Source organism: Anabrus simplex, chromosome 5 (genome assembly GCF_040414725.1).
Source record: "Anabrus simplex isolate iqAnaSimp1 chromosome 5, ASM4041472v1, whole genome shotgun sequence".
In the NCBI taxonomy this organism is placed as follows: domain Eukaryota; kingdom Metazoa; phylum Arthropoda; class Insecta; order Orthoptera; family Tettigoniidae; genus Anabrus; species Anabrus simplex.
Genome location: NC_090269.1, coordinates 79823363 through 79839211, shown reverse-complemented (window position 1 = coordinate 79839211; position 15849 = coordinate 79823363).

Sequence of the window (15849 nt, the reverse complement as noted above, 5' to 3'; positions counted from 1 at the left end):
GCCTTTCCTATCCCATCGTCGCCATAAAACCTAACTGTGTCGGAGTGACGTAAAACAAATTGTAAAAAAATTGAATTCTACTGTCCTTACTAGATAGTAGCACAATCGAAATATCGAAATTGGTAGTTATGCCACCGCCTCGATGGTACCATTTCAGAAGGCGTGCACAACGGTATCCGATGCCATGCGAGTATTATTATTATTATTATTATTATTATTATTATTATTATTATTATTATTATTATTGGAGGTGGGGGCAGGACAAAGACGTTCTCGACAGCTTGCGCAAGAGAAAAATAAAGTTACCAGACGTCCCATTTTACGGTGACAGTCCCCGCATTTCGCTTTTTGTCTCCGGAGAAAATTTGTCCCCAGAAATCCCCGAACTTTCAGTGCTCATTATTAATATGGTTTTCCGAGAATATTTTGTAGTAACATTCTATTACTTTCTAACTCGTCATTTATATAAAAAATGCACGACTAATATTTATGATTTCACTTCTGCCTGCTCTCTGGCTGCGATCCCTTTAGTCTATGCCTGCTCTCATGTGCAACGTGCCTTTTCGATTCAGCTGAATGTTGGTTCCTCAGCGTGTAACTTCCGTTTAGTCTGCAGCAGTCTGTAAGCACTTGGTACACATGCACGGTGATGAATGTTATGAGACTAGTTAATACAGATTTAAAATATCTAAACAAACGAAATTCTGTAAATAATTCAATGTTGAAGGAGTATAGTTACTGTACAAGCTTGTCAATATTTTCTGACAAAAGGTTGCGCCTTCTGTCAGTTAGTTTTGTTTTGTACAGTTAAGTAAACAGCACAATGCTCTGGGCGGTTCGGAGGGGATCATGATAGAAAGTCAGTCATTATTGCCAGACTGCTATTGCAAACAGCGACTTGGGTTTTCAAACATGTTTCCTGGAAAATTGCTTCGATACAGTACCTGGAGAGCCCAGTTCATTACTAATGGAACTATACAATACATCGTACAAAACATTTTTTAAAATTATATTTTGTTTTTAACTTCTCACTATTTTTTCTCTGACACATTCGACGGACCGATGGCGGCAGGGAGTAGGGAAGGAAGAAAGGAAGCTACCGTGATGGCAATTAAGGTACAGAATTTGCCAGGTGTAGAAGTGGGGAAACACACTCATCATATCCCGAATGCAAGCTTACACATACGTAGCCCAAACTCACTCGGTAACTTAGAAAGTATGCTAAAATATGAAGATTTTCATGGAATATGAGATTTTTTACAAAATTATCATGAAGTACAGTGTTAATTTCTTGCTCGATGTGAATTTAATCTACATACTAAAATTTGTAAAAATTATTGTTCCCATTTTATCAGCCATGGTTTAGAACATGAAATTCCAAATTTGAGTGCACCAATATCGACTTCAGGGACGTTCCAGCAGCCTCCACATGTGAACTATAACACGCGAATCTCCCAGGCAGTTTCACTGCACCCAGAAAGGCCTACCCTCCTTCCTATTCTATAAATACTGGATGTTCTCCCAAATGGTCTTAAATTTCAAATGAAAAAAGTGCGGCACGTACCTCATTTATTCCTTCGCCTTACCTTCGGCTTTTACGAGGTCATGTAAGTTCCAGTGGGCAAGATCTTACCGGTCGATGGCATGTCCAGGGAGAATATAGCTGCAGCCACACACAAACCTGAGCGTCCAATGACAACAAACAGTTCCTTGGTGCTGTTTCCTTCGGAGGTTGATGATATCATTGGTCGAATGGTTAGCATCCAAGATTCTGGCTCGAACGGACCTACAAAATGGATGTTTTCTTCCCAGATACCACTCCGTTACTGCCTTTCTCCATTTCTGGAGATTAGATCTTGCTTAATGCCCAGCCGAGATTCACTTCTTATACCATACCTCCTTTCGTACATCCATTAGTCCAGTTTTAAGCCTGGTAACCGTGGTCTTGATAACGGTAGCGATTGTTGATATAAGGGAAAAACGTCAATATTTTTAGATATTCGGGACTCTAAATGGATGAGATAAGACTCTTCAATTAATATCGGTACCTACCAAGACGGTGAATACGACAGCTATTATTATATTTAGGGCTCGGATACTACTGTATGACCTCAAAATTATGGAAATGTGCATGCACTTGTGCCCGAAGAAATGCCAATTTTAAAACTCGGAAATATGATAAAAAGATACAATATATTGTCCATAAACTGCTTAGAGGCCGTTTAATTGATGATTCTATAAAATAAATGGGTGAATGTTAATTCCTAGTTGTTGGTCACAGTGAACTGTTCAACCCCATTAAAATTTTAGGGAACGGTGAAAGGTGTGTTTGACGTAGCCTAAAATTATTCTATCCTTTGTATTTCGGAAACTTTATGTTCATGAAACTCGTTACCTTCAAGCTTCATTTTTCCACAAAATATTTCTGAGGTAGTGAAATTAAAAGATTACCAAACATACAAAATCACTTGATATTATCGGCACAAAACATGGTAACATTACTTGGAGGACCGCTAAATAATTGTAAAATGATTACAAACATTCTGTGTATATAATTTTTGATTCACTATGACTTAATGTTGAAATATAGTAAAATACGTAGTTATATGTCAATCCAGATGTTTGGTTGAATGGTGGGGGTCATGACCTTCGGTTCAGACTGTCTCTCCCGAGCGGACCGGTGTTTTAACTGGGTCTGGTTATTTCCTCTGATTCGGGGACAGGGTGTCTGTGTTCGTTCCAACATCCCAACAAAATTCATATACACATAACACACCACACTACCAACCACCACAAAAGTACACATGGAGCTGGTGTTAGGAAGAGCATCTGCGCGTAAAATAGGGACGAGTCTACATGTATTAAACAGTTCGCACCCACTACTCCACTATGGTGCGAGAAAAACAGTGGAATATTCATTTCATCCTCAAAGATTCGGTCCAATACAAAACATTCATAAAGAGAAAAGATCCATACTAAAATTTCCAAACACGTTTTGTCCATTCGATATGGTCCAGAGAAAGATTGTCCTGTCTATAGAAAAATTCATAAACAAATTGTCCAGTGCGTTAAACTGTCTAGTGTATGGGCAAGTTTCCTTATATAAGTACCAAATATTTAACACAGTGTTTCCAATTAGTGTTAAAAGCACGTTTAAATTGTCCAAACATTTCTCACATGTTGTAATCGACAGAGCGTGTTCACCACATGTTTCTACCAGCAAACGATAACTTTCCAGAGCCTGTTTTTCTTTTGATTACATAAGAAAAGCAATGCGTGCCGCAAATGTTCTTTTTGAGGTACAAACGATCACTGAACGATACAACACAGACACTAGTGTTTGGCTGACTCAACTTCTGTGTGTTGGTAGGTTAATTTTAGACGAACAACTAACGTATGTATCAAATTTATACGCTGCGTACTATTCGCTGGCACCATATCTTAGTGAAACCGGAAAAAACTTAATGCCATACACCTGGGTAGAACGCCTGGAAGGTCTGCATAGGCACACAACGATGTGGACGGACAAGTTGCTGACTTAACTCCTACCATTTCAGTGCAAGGACACCTGTGTCATCGCTGCTGTAGAGCGGGTTGTGGTCTCCCCAGGCTGAATATTCCTGATGTATGGATTACAAAGCGAACGGACTTACGTCCTAATCAAATATATTAAATGTATAGGTTATCTCATCTACATTTTACTCTTCTCCGTCAAGATTATGCCTTGGTTTTTCCTAACAATAGATAACATAGTAACATTGTTCTTAGCGAACTGAGATTGTAACATAGTAATATTCGTTCCGTTCATTCCTTTTTGCCTCATGTCCAATATAATTTTTATTTTAAGTTAGTTAGTGAATATTGAATTAACTTAGACATTCTTCAGATATTGATTTGATGTTCTTCTGTTATTGTCTACTTCCTATTTATCCTATACATTTTCATTAATCGTAATCATAAATATATTATTGTTTACTCCTGCTTTCTCCAATTAATTGTAATTGTATTTTAAATTAATGCAGTAAAAATCGAAATATTAGCCAAGAGCCGCATGTTCGCCATTATATAAATACACAGTAAATAAATAAATAAATAAATAAATAAATAAATAAATAAATAAATAAATAAATAAATAAATAAATAAATACCTGTCATTTCTTTACTGTCACGGCGTTCGGCTCCATGGCTAAATGGTTAACGTGCAGGCCTTTGATCACGGGATCCCGGGTTCGATTCACGGCAGGGTCGGGAATTTTGACCAACATTGGTTAATTTCGATGGCACGAGGACTGTTGTCCTCATTATCATTTCATCCTCATCACGACAAATCAGGCGACACCTCCCGCGGTGTCTACCACGCCGAAGTCCAGAGGTACGCTTACTGATAGTCGCATGGAACGGAAATTCTAGTGCCTCAAAATGGCTGTTGTTGTTTGAGACATCAGTCCACAGATTGCTTTGATGGAGCTCTCCATGCCACCCTATACTCTGCTAACCTTTTCATTTCTACGTAACTGTTGCATCCTACATCTGCTCTAATCTGCTTGTCATATTCATACCTTGGTCTACCCTTACCGTTCTTACCACCTACACTTCCCACAAAAACAACTGAACAAGTCCTGGGTGTCTTACAATGTGTCCAATCATTCTATCCCTTCTTCTCGTCAAATTTAGCAAAATCGATCCCCTCTCTCCAATTGGTTTCCGTATCTCTTCATTCGTGGTTCGATTCATCCGTCTCACCGTTAGCATTCTTCCGTGACACCACATTTCTAAAGCTTCTCTTCTCTTCCTTTCTGAGTTAGTTATCGTACATGTTTCACTTCCATACAATGTCACGCTCCAGAAGAAAGTCTTCTAAAACAACTAATTCCTGTATCAATGTTCGAAGTGAAAAAATGTATTTCTTAAGGAAAGCCTTCCTTGCTTGTGCTAGTCTGCATTTTATGTCCTCCATACTTACGCCATCGTTAGTTATATTACTACCCAAGTAACAATATTCATCTACTTCTTTAAGACTTCATTTCCTAATCTAATATTACATGTATCAACCTGACTTCGTTCGACTGCATCCCATTACTTACGTTTCGGACTTATGTATATTCATCTGGTTCTCCTTACCCAAGACTCCGTCCATAACATTCTGCAATTTTCCAGATGCTCTGCAGTCTCAGATAAAATAACAATATCATCGGCAAATCTCAGGGTTTTGATTTCCACTCCTAGGATTGTGATTCCCTTTCCAAATTCCTCTTTGCTTTCCTTTACTGTCTGTTCTATATACGAGTAAATACTGAAACTAAGGGGGGTGGGGGAGGATGAACTGCAACATTGCGTCACACCTTTCTGGATTGCTGCTTCTTTTTCAAAGCCTTAGATTCTCAGGATGGCATCACCCGATAATGTCACACCGAAATAAGACTCTTGTTTCTAGATACATGGTCCCTCCTCTTTAAAATGTCATCACACGTGGTTGTTGGAAATTATTTCGATTTTACATATATCATTTTTGTTAACGCTGACCGGCCCAAGTACGCTTCCAAAACAATTCTAAGTTAAAAAGCAGTTTTCTGGACGTAAAACTAATAACATCTGTATATTCCTCCTCGTCATCAATATTGGCGGTCATGAAGGCGTCCCGTCACCGGAGTGGTGCATGGCGCTCTGCATCCTTCCCGGACAGAGCTCGGACAAGGAGAGTCTGCTGTGTACGTTAAGACTGCATACAGGACCACGCCCAGGCCGTACGCATAATTTGGTCCGGACACAATATGGCGATAACTCAGAGGAGCCGTCAGGGCCACCTGCTGGCTGGCCCGGCCCTCTCAGCGGGTCTATCGATTTCCATGCATGGCAGAACACTTTTATCGTATCGGCATGTTCCTACAATGGCTGATCAACACACTTCATTGACGGCTAAAGTAATTGGCCTCAATGGTATGTCGTCTCAATACTTACGTATCGAACTTCCGTTTCACCAATAGCTTTACTGTTACGCTTTTGTTACTGACATGCAATCGGCTTTGTTAAACCTGAAGTAACTTTTGTGAATACCAAGTAATGGAACAGATTGCGGCTCTAGTCATTGGAACACTGAAGGGATTCTCTTGTCGAGAGCGCTAGCTATAGTTCATCCATTCAGTCAGTGGAAGCAAAAAGACAGTATTAAGATACGACTAATCAGAGATTGGTATAGCTCACCGGTCGACAGTCAACGTCTGTCTACTCATCAGTGTCAGGGGTATAATTAGCTCTTCAGCTGGCAAATTTTTATTTTGATTGTGTAACCTTCCGTGTGCGTATTCCCTGGTAAACTTTCTATCAAAAAACAAAACATAAACTAAGACTTTAAACGAAAATATAGTGATGCACAAAGGACACAGAAATTCAAGTATCTAGGTAAGATTTTGACCCGAAACAGAAACGAAAGATCAACAGGTAAAGAAAGGGCAAGAGAAATGGAGATGGCATTAAGACTGTTTCAGAAGACGTATAAACCCAATACATATCTTCTCACGTCATATTCAGACATTACATTTCAGAAGGTAAACTATAATATTTGTACGCGGATAACAACCAGAAAGAGATTTGTGGAAACATAACACAAAGGAAGAAAGAAAAAAGGAAATAAAGTTCAGGAAGGACGATTCTAGGCCCCTAGAAGATAACAGCAAATGATTTCACATTCCGCTTGAGACCAAACCAAGAGTTGTCAAAATTTCGACAAGATCTCAACCAATATCAAGAGGCTTACTGTGATCACGTCGAATTAATGGATCGATATAGAATATAAACAGAACCTCTTCTCGCCTTTCAAGAACCCTAAAAGTTTCAAGTTTCCTGGGTAAAGAAAGTTCTTCAAAATCTCAAAAATGTTGAGTCAAAATAGAAGACTAAGAAAGTATACAAGTGTTTGGAATGAAAAACTACGGTGTCAAAATATCTTGCCGAAAAGAAACTAAGGAGAACAAGCAGGATATTCCCGGAGGCTTAAAGAGCAAAAGATAGAGAGAGAATGAAATAATACAAGTGAAATAGAAAAGAAAAGTGTAGGAAGTTATTCAACTGTTGCCCACAGTTTGCTGAAGAAAGTAACCTTCTTCTTCACTTGCTCAGAAGTGTTCGGTTTTTCTGATCACCCTCATCCAGTAGCTTCTATCTTGAACTATATTTACGTTGGCATTGGTGTTGTCCAGTCCTTTCTTTACCGTGAGAGTTGGCCGTGCGTTTAGGTGCGCGCAGCTATGAGCTTGTGTTCGGCAGATAGTGGGTTCGAACCCCATTGTCAGCAGCCTTGAAGATGGTTTTCCGTGGTTTCCTATTTTCACACCAGGCAAATCCTGGGGTTGTACCTTAATTAAGGCAACGGCCTCTTCCTTCCCACTCTTAGCCGTTTCCTATCCCATCGTCACAATGAGACCTACCTGTGTCAGTGCGATGTAAAACCATCTTGTTTTAAGCCGTCCTAGAGCTTAATGGTCTTCTGTCATAACCCTCTCCACTCTGTGAATCACATACATCCCTCCCTATCGTCTTTGAAGGAGATAAAACCATCTTAAATGGTATTCTCTCAGTCATAGGTTTGATATACTCTTGAGAAGTCTAGATGGCGTCATTTCAAATGTGAACCAGTGTGACCACTCCACGAGCCCATCTTTATATCTTCATCTCAGTTACAAGGAGTTTCTGTTCATCCGTTCTCTTTGTATCCCAGCATTTCAAGCCAAATAGAATAGAAGGGCGAACAACCGTTTTATAAGAAATTGCCCTTCAAGTCGAAGTGGGATCTTCTGACTACATATAACTCTTGTAGTTGCTCATCAATCCACCCAGCCATTGTTCGTCCTCATGGTAATATCCTATCGATGTTAGCATTATTCCATTTTACTGGTCCAAGACATCTGAAGTTATTTGTTATCGTTATCAGTTTCTAGGTTTTAATCTTTCTGGCTATTCTCAAGGAAAATTTACAACACAAGTTTTGTGTTCGTTAATCTTAAGCCCATGTCCTCCTTTTTTTTTTTTTTTTTTTTTTTTTAAGCTATTTGTTCGGGACGTCTACCCTTGTGCATCTTTTGCCCCTAAGCCCATGTCTTTCTAACACATCCAGCCTGGTGTTAAGCTTTCCTTGCTATGCTTCTGAAATAAATTAGTACACTATGCAATAAGCCTATAATGGCAATAATTAAAACACGATTATGTTTATAAAACGAGCGAAGCGATTTTTATAATTTCCATACACTTGTCTTAATTACCATTACAGGCGAGTTTCATACGACTGTTTATACTCGGCGATAATATAACAATATTTTTTTAATATTTATATATTTCTGTCGAGATGTCGTTTGACAGTTGAGTTTACTGAACAGAGCGCATGCGCTGAGTTATTGATTTCCGTGAGTGGATCAGAGACCTTGACAATGTCATACGTTTTCAAAATCTTGATAGAAGGTTATCATAACTTAGCTTTACTTCATATTCACACAACACACTACACTACCAACCACTACAGAAACACGTAATAGTGATTACATCCCTCCATATAGGAAGGGCATCCGGCCGTAAAACAGGGAGAAATCTACATGTGCGACACAGGGGTGGGAAAAGCGGTAGAAAAAAGAAGAAGAGTGCAATAGTAATTGTTGCTTTAATAATACTCGTGCATACATATCGTTGCTAGACAATAAAAACCTCGTAATTTCACTCAAGAGATAACCACGTATCTCCATCTGTCTTCTTTTGAAGGTTTGCCGCGTTGCCTGAGAAGGGAACAGAAAACTCCAATGATCGAATAATTGGGTTATCGTTAAGCAATGAAAATGCCAGGAACAGTTCTCGGGCCATTCCTGATTGCTCAGTTTTGGACTCCTTCTGTATACTTCAAGAAGTTACGAGGTTCCCTTTGCCTAGCGACACTTAAACTTACAGTACACACAAAACATTATCGTTATTATTGGGGTACAGGATGATGTAGCTGCTTAGCTGCTTGCCTGTTATCCCAGTATCCGTGGTTTGATTCCTCGTGTTGCTAGGGTGGGAATACTGTGGTGTCAGGAAGGGAATGCGACCTGAGCAAGCGGGATAAGCTGCGGAAGATTATTATTATTATTATTATTATTATTATTATTATTATTATTATTATTATTATTATTATTATTATTATTATTATTATTATTATTATTCCGGGTATTGTGTGCACCAGAGAGGTGTAAGAAGGTGCCCGGGTGAATGGGTGCACAGTGAAAAGATCACAACGTAAATTAAAGAAGTAAATTTGAAATTTTATTTCTTTCCTTTTTTGATTTAAATTTTAATAGATATTTTCAAAATCTGAATTAACAATACTAATATAAAGATGAGCTCGTCAGCTCCCACAATAACACTGACTTAAAGTCAAAAATCGGGTACAAATAGAGAAGGTTATCCACACAATCGTTTACAAGGAATGAGCATTGTAGCTCTAAAGGTGCATTACGCTACAAGAGCGTATTTGATCTACTCACTTACACTCAAGGAGACTGAGCTCCAAAATCTACAGTCCACCCTCTCAGAGGCACAAGCTTCTTGCCAAATTTGACACTAGATAAATTAAAAAAACTGCGTTTACTCTCATTTCCGATCGACGATCCCTTATTTATAATGTCATTTTACACAGGAGCAATGAGTGCCCATTCTAAATGGCCTTAATGTACAAACTAAAAGATTCAAAACGATCGGCCATAAACAAAATTCTAGGAATCAAAACACTTGCACTCCTTTTGAAAGACGCTTAAATTCCTAAATGGGCTTATGGCCCGAAGTTGCAGAGCCTAAGCCTATACTATAAAGGGGTGACTAGATGTGAAATATTAAGTACCAAAGTAGAGTTAAGAATTTAGATGGTATCGAAAATGTTAGTCACCCCATACCAAGTTGAATGAGAATTAATAGAGGGTGAACACTCTTTACTCCCTAAATTTACATATTTACCAGCGGAGATTTGAACAGACTCATTGGATTTGCAGAAAATTTACATTTAAACAGAAACTTTAGCATTTTACATAAAGAAAGGAGTTTGAAACCTTCCCCTCAAGTTATCTGGCTGGATTTATCACATATTAAAAGATTTCTGCCATTACTTTGCATTGTTGGGCTTTCCTGACGACGGCAAGGCTTCCCCTGCCTCCTATTACGCCGTACACACTAGACCGGAGCAATGAAAATAACAATACGGCCCGAAAGCACACGGCCTTTATAACAACTTAGAGAGGAATGTTCTAGAACTCTCCCGAGCTGGGCAGAATGCCTGTACACACCCCAATTTCAATGGGTTGGAAAATGTACATAAAATTCCTAATTGGTCAATAATTAAGGAAGAAGGAAACCGTAGAAGTGCTGGCAAACTCATCACATAAAAAAACAATCTACAAAACTTAAGGTTTACAAACATTGAAAACAGGAAATTTCCTTAAAATTTAATTATCCGTAGTCCCGTCGGAGGGGGCACATAGGCCGATGGTGGAGACATCTAATGATTAAAGGTCCAAATATATTCTGATACATAGTTTATGATTCACAGCACAGATGGCCTTCTAGAAGGCGCGCAGTTCACCTGGACGGAGAAGGTTTACCCCCGGTACAATTATTATTATTATTATTATTATTATTATTATTATTATTATTATTATTATTATTATTATTATTATTATTATTATTATTATTATTATTTGTCTGGTTCCATGGCTAAATGGTTAGCGTGCTGGCCTTTGATCACAGGGGTCCCGGGTTCGATTCCCGGCAGGGTCGGGAATTTTAACCATCATTGGTTAATTTCGCTGGCATGGGGGCTGCGGCTGGTTTTGAGCTAGCAATCTAAACACCATCGTTAAAATGTATAACTTCCGACGTTTATCAGGCTTCAACCATCAGAGAGCCCGATTGTATGGGATGATATGAAGGTCATACCCGATACTGTAAATAAATCGCAGGCAGGAAGTCAGTGTTCGTTGAAGTGTTCTTCTCTTGTTATGTCAACTAAAACGTCGCAATAATCAAAAATAGGTGTCTGTATTAGTTTGGCTTTTAGCTCGTATGGAAATGCATCTCTCTGCCGTTTAAGAGGGTGAGGCTCTCAAAAAATAACTTTTTATGGGTTTCCTTCGGGTATTTCATTCAAAATTACGCCGAGATTTCTAACCGTTTTATTCTAGGGAATAATGTTACCATTCAGTAGGAATTGAGATTGCTGCTTTGTTTAAACAGTTCAGTAATTTCCGTGATCCTATTATCATTGCCTGCGTTTTTGTAGCGCTTAGTATAAGAGAATTTTGTTGTGCATATATGCCGAGTTGTCGGAAGTCATTGTTAATATCTTCTTTTGTTTCACCTAAGTCTTACAGCGTCGATAAATTTATCGTCACCGAGGTCGATAGCTGCAGTCGCTTAAATGCGACCAGTATCCAGTATTCGGGAGATAGTAGGTTCGAACCCCACTGTCGGCAGCCCTGAAAATGGTTTTCCGTGTTTTCCCATTTTCACACCAGGCAAATGCTGGGGCTGTACCTTAATTAAGGCCACGGCCGCTTCCTTCCCACTCCTAGCCCTTTCCTGTCTCATCGTCGCCATAAGATCTATCTGTGGTGCGACGTAAAGCAACTAGCAAAAAATTTATCGTCAGCATAGAGGCGGTGTATGTTGTTTCCAATCACACATAGTACGTCATTGATATAAATACAGAAAAGGGGCCAAGAATACTACCCTGTGGGGCACCCCTAAGTTTCATTTTTCATTTATAGGCCTTATCATTTACTGTTACCCGCAGTTGAGGTCACTAAAATAAGGCCTAAGAAACTTCAGCACACGTACTGATGTAATAATGACGCAGTATAGCCAAAGAATACTGCAGAATCGGAATGAGAACTGCTTTTTTAACCACATTAACCCACTAAAAATATGATGTCACGGGGTCATTCGTCTTGATCAGCTTAAATAACCCTCATTATCTTATTTTAGACCTTCTTGTCGAGTGAGAGAGGGTTGCACATTTTAATGCACAAACTTTTTGAGCAATGAATGAGCCCTCACATTAATAAATCGAACAAAAGGGGATTATTTTAAAAGTTGAGTGAAACTGTGGAGTGTCTGTTGCACAATACCCGACGCTAGGACAAAAGGAACGCAATATTTTAGCTGTTGCAATTTATGACCATTTGTTACTCCTGTACAACAGAAGTGGCGCATAGCTCATCGCGTTAAATAGCAGGCAAGTATGACTTCAGCCTGCGAGGCAATGTTGCTACTTATTATTATTATTATTATTATTATTATTATTATTATTATTATTATTATTATTATTATTATTATTATTATTATTATTATTATTATTATTATTATTATTATTATTATTATATAACGTCATAAACACTCAATTTAATCAAATGTAAAAGAACGTAACATATTACTACGCGAAAAGCAAGCAATCCACAATCGGTGCCTTGTATCAGGATTGTCTTCATTTAATGAGTGCATAAATCTAGGTACGTACAACACCCACCTTCTGGTTACCAATCTTGAGTCATACACCTCCTCCAGACCTTCGGTGGAAGAACGTTTCTCTTCGGGAGTACAAGAAAATTTTAGACAACCCTCATCTTCCGATACATAATGACATGAAAGATTTACAAAGACACCGGCTAGTATCTAGGCATCCTCCAATGATCACTGGTAGGGAATTAACTATGACAAACTTCACACTTGTTAGTTCCTGGAAGCAAAGCTGTCAAGAAAACTGCCCTCCAAGCTGTCAAACTCTACTCTGCATCACGAGGAAACCTCCTGCATCTGAATTTGGTCTGCCTTAAATAGAATACGGACCAACCATAGAAGGTGCGCAGATGCTTTCCGTAAGTGGGATAAATAACAATCTCCAAAATGTGAATGTGGAGCTGACAGGCAGACCATTCGCCAGAGTAGACAGCACTGCAAGACCAGGACTTCCTGATGACAACTGATGACGTCATAAATATGTCACCAATTTAAATATCTTATTGTAGTATTTATAATATAAATAAAATACTGTTAATTGCACATGCCTAATTGAAATGTGTAGCCAAACGATAAATAATAAATAAATCCAGGTACATACACTTAGAATTTAGCGGCTATCAGAATGCGTAATACAATCGCAATACTAAGCCCCTGTCTTACGAGCAAGAGATGTATAGCCATTGTTCAATTGTGACCACCGATACGGCCGAAGCAGACTCTGCATTCCCCGACACAAACAGTATCATGCATCTCAAAATTATCATAAAGCTGTGTAATTGTCAAGGGTATTGGGTGTTGTGTTACGAACTCACGCCGTCACGCACGTTGAACTTCAGCGACATTTTCAAACTTGAAGCATGACTTTAAAATTAGCTTCCGTTCACGAAACGTTCCTTAAATGTGCCCCGGACAATTTGATTCACTATCATACGTCATACCTCACATGTTTGTCATAAGAGCCATACGGGTAAAAGCCACGTGCTTTTAACAGCTGTCATCTTGACAGATCATAACCTCACTTTTTGTACAAGAGAACGTCGCTAACCTCACTGATATCTGTTGAAAAATACCATACTACACATTCCGTAGATAATGTAATGTAACTCTCGAAACAATACCCATATACCATCTGTTACAGCGTGTGTATACAGTTTTGGACAGACCATGTATATACACGGTTTGCGGTACATGGCTTCCATTGGAAGATAGGCCTATGCCGAATCTCCGACCAATATTACCCAGGAGATACCGAGTGGAAGACAATGCCACGATACCTCCTCATTCACTGTACTCACACATTGTCACCCCTCAGTGCATATGTAAAGGACTATTATCATGAATGTTTTCATAAAATATTCTTACACTTGCTCATAATGTAACATAAAATATTTTCAGTCAGTCGTATACACTAGTTCAAAACATAATATATAACACTATAACATACTCGTAAAAAGTACAATATTAAACAACAAATGACATGTTTCATTCTACAAGAACATCTTCAGATTCTATCAATTCACTTTCAATCATGCGTGTATATGTACAATATTGTTTTCATTGCGTGAGCTACTCAGTGATTATGAATTGGTGATGTTATGAACAAATAATGAATGTATTAGGTCTCTACTGTTACTTTAGTAAGTTATGGAAATATATCTGCCCTTTACCTTGAGCAAGTGCGTTTGGAGTTGTGTTGTGAGGCCAAATTTCAAAACTTCATGGTACTGATATGAAATTACCTGATTTACAGTAATTAAATCATGTTGATTTCGAATCCGTCGGATGCTTTTATACAACGTCCTCAGTTCTTTAGATATGGCACCCTATCTTATTAAACTTATTGTAACTAGCAGTTCCCCGCTGGCTTCGGTCGCAATGTACTAATTATGGTGTTGTTCGTTACTATCCTCACGGATTTGCAAAGTTTCCAGTTAATGAAATAAAGCACATGATCCGCTGTGGTAATAGAATATAACATTATGTCAAAAACACTTGAAAATACATCACACAAAGAAATTGAATGAAACGTTCCTCGCAACAGCACTATGCGCCGAACTGTTAAAAAGTCCTTCAAAGATGGAGACAAATATATTAATAACTTTTCTCAAAATCTACTAATTTAAGTAGTTATTACCTCAAAATAAAGAGCTTGATCCACTGAGTGTTTTAAGACTAAAACGAACTGCGTACCTCAATTAGAACGAAAGATAGGATTGCTTCAATGAGAAAAAAATGTTGAAGAAATGAGACGTCAAATTGAATGTGCACTCATAACTTTCCTCAGAATCAACCAATTTGAATAGTTAAGAGCTGAAATGAAAGAGCTTGAATCACTGAGTGTTCTTAGGCCAAAATGAACTCTATACCTCAGTTATAACCAAAGACATGATTGATTCAAAGAGACACAAAGTTGAAAAATCAAATAATTTGTGGAAGACGGAAGTTAAGTGATTTATAGTACCTGATGAAAAATCTGTGCGTGAATACTTTTCAGTTAAAAAAAGAATGAAGGAAATCGACCGGGTAGAATGGCCGGACTGACTGACTTTAGTTTCCATAATTTTTTAAATATATAGATACATCACGGATTTGGTTGGACACCCCTGACTAGAATTTGGATGTTTAAAGTTCTTATTGGTCTACTGTACGAAAATATAAACATTAAATACATAATAGGCAGTACACTACCTTTTAAACTCTAGAACCTGAAGCAGTTTGGAAGCTATTTCTATACGATTTTATTTTATATTAATATGGACTTTCCTGCGAAGAAACCAACAGTAGTCGCTCATCATGGAGGGATCCCATCTACATTGATATCTATGTTCCTTCTGTAGTATACCTTGATGAAAACGTTCCCCTTGCTCGTCACTAATTTCAACAAATTTTCAGGAAAGTAGTCTATGCGTGAATGTAGAATATGAGTTATTAATGACATCCTAAGTGTTTGAAGTTATTTAAAATATAACTGATGAGTATATCACTATTTTATACGTTTCGTACAAACCCTTTCCCCACTTATTTAAATGATAAGCATGCAGCAATTTCAGCAGCATTCAGCTAAGCATCAAATTTGGAATGTTAAGTAATTTTCTTATCCCTAGTCCAATGAAAATTCTTTATTTCAGAAGTTTTGTCATAGGTCTCCTTTAATTACTAGTTGCGGATTCCCCTCATACGAAACAAAAACAATGAGAAGAATTAATGCACCGATGTTTGTGCTTCTTCATTGTTTAAGCATAAAAACACAGAAAAACATGAAAATTCAAAACTTTGTAGGCAACAGTACCACTACGGTTTAAACAGAGATACTAGCTAGTAAGA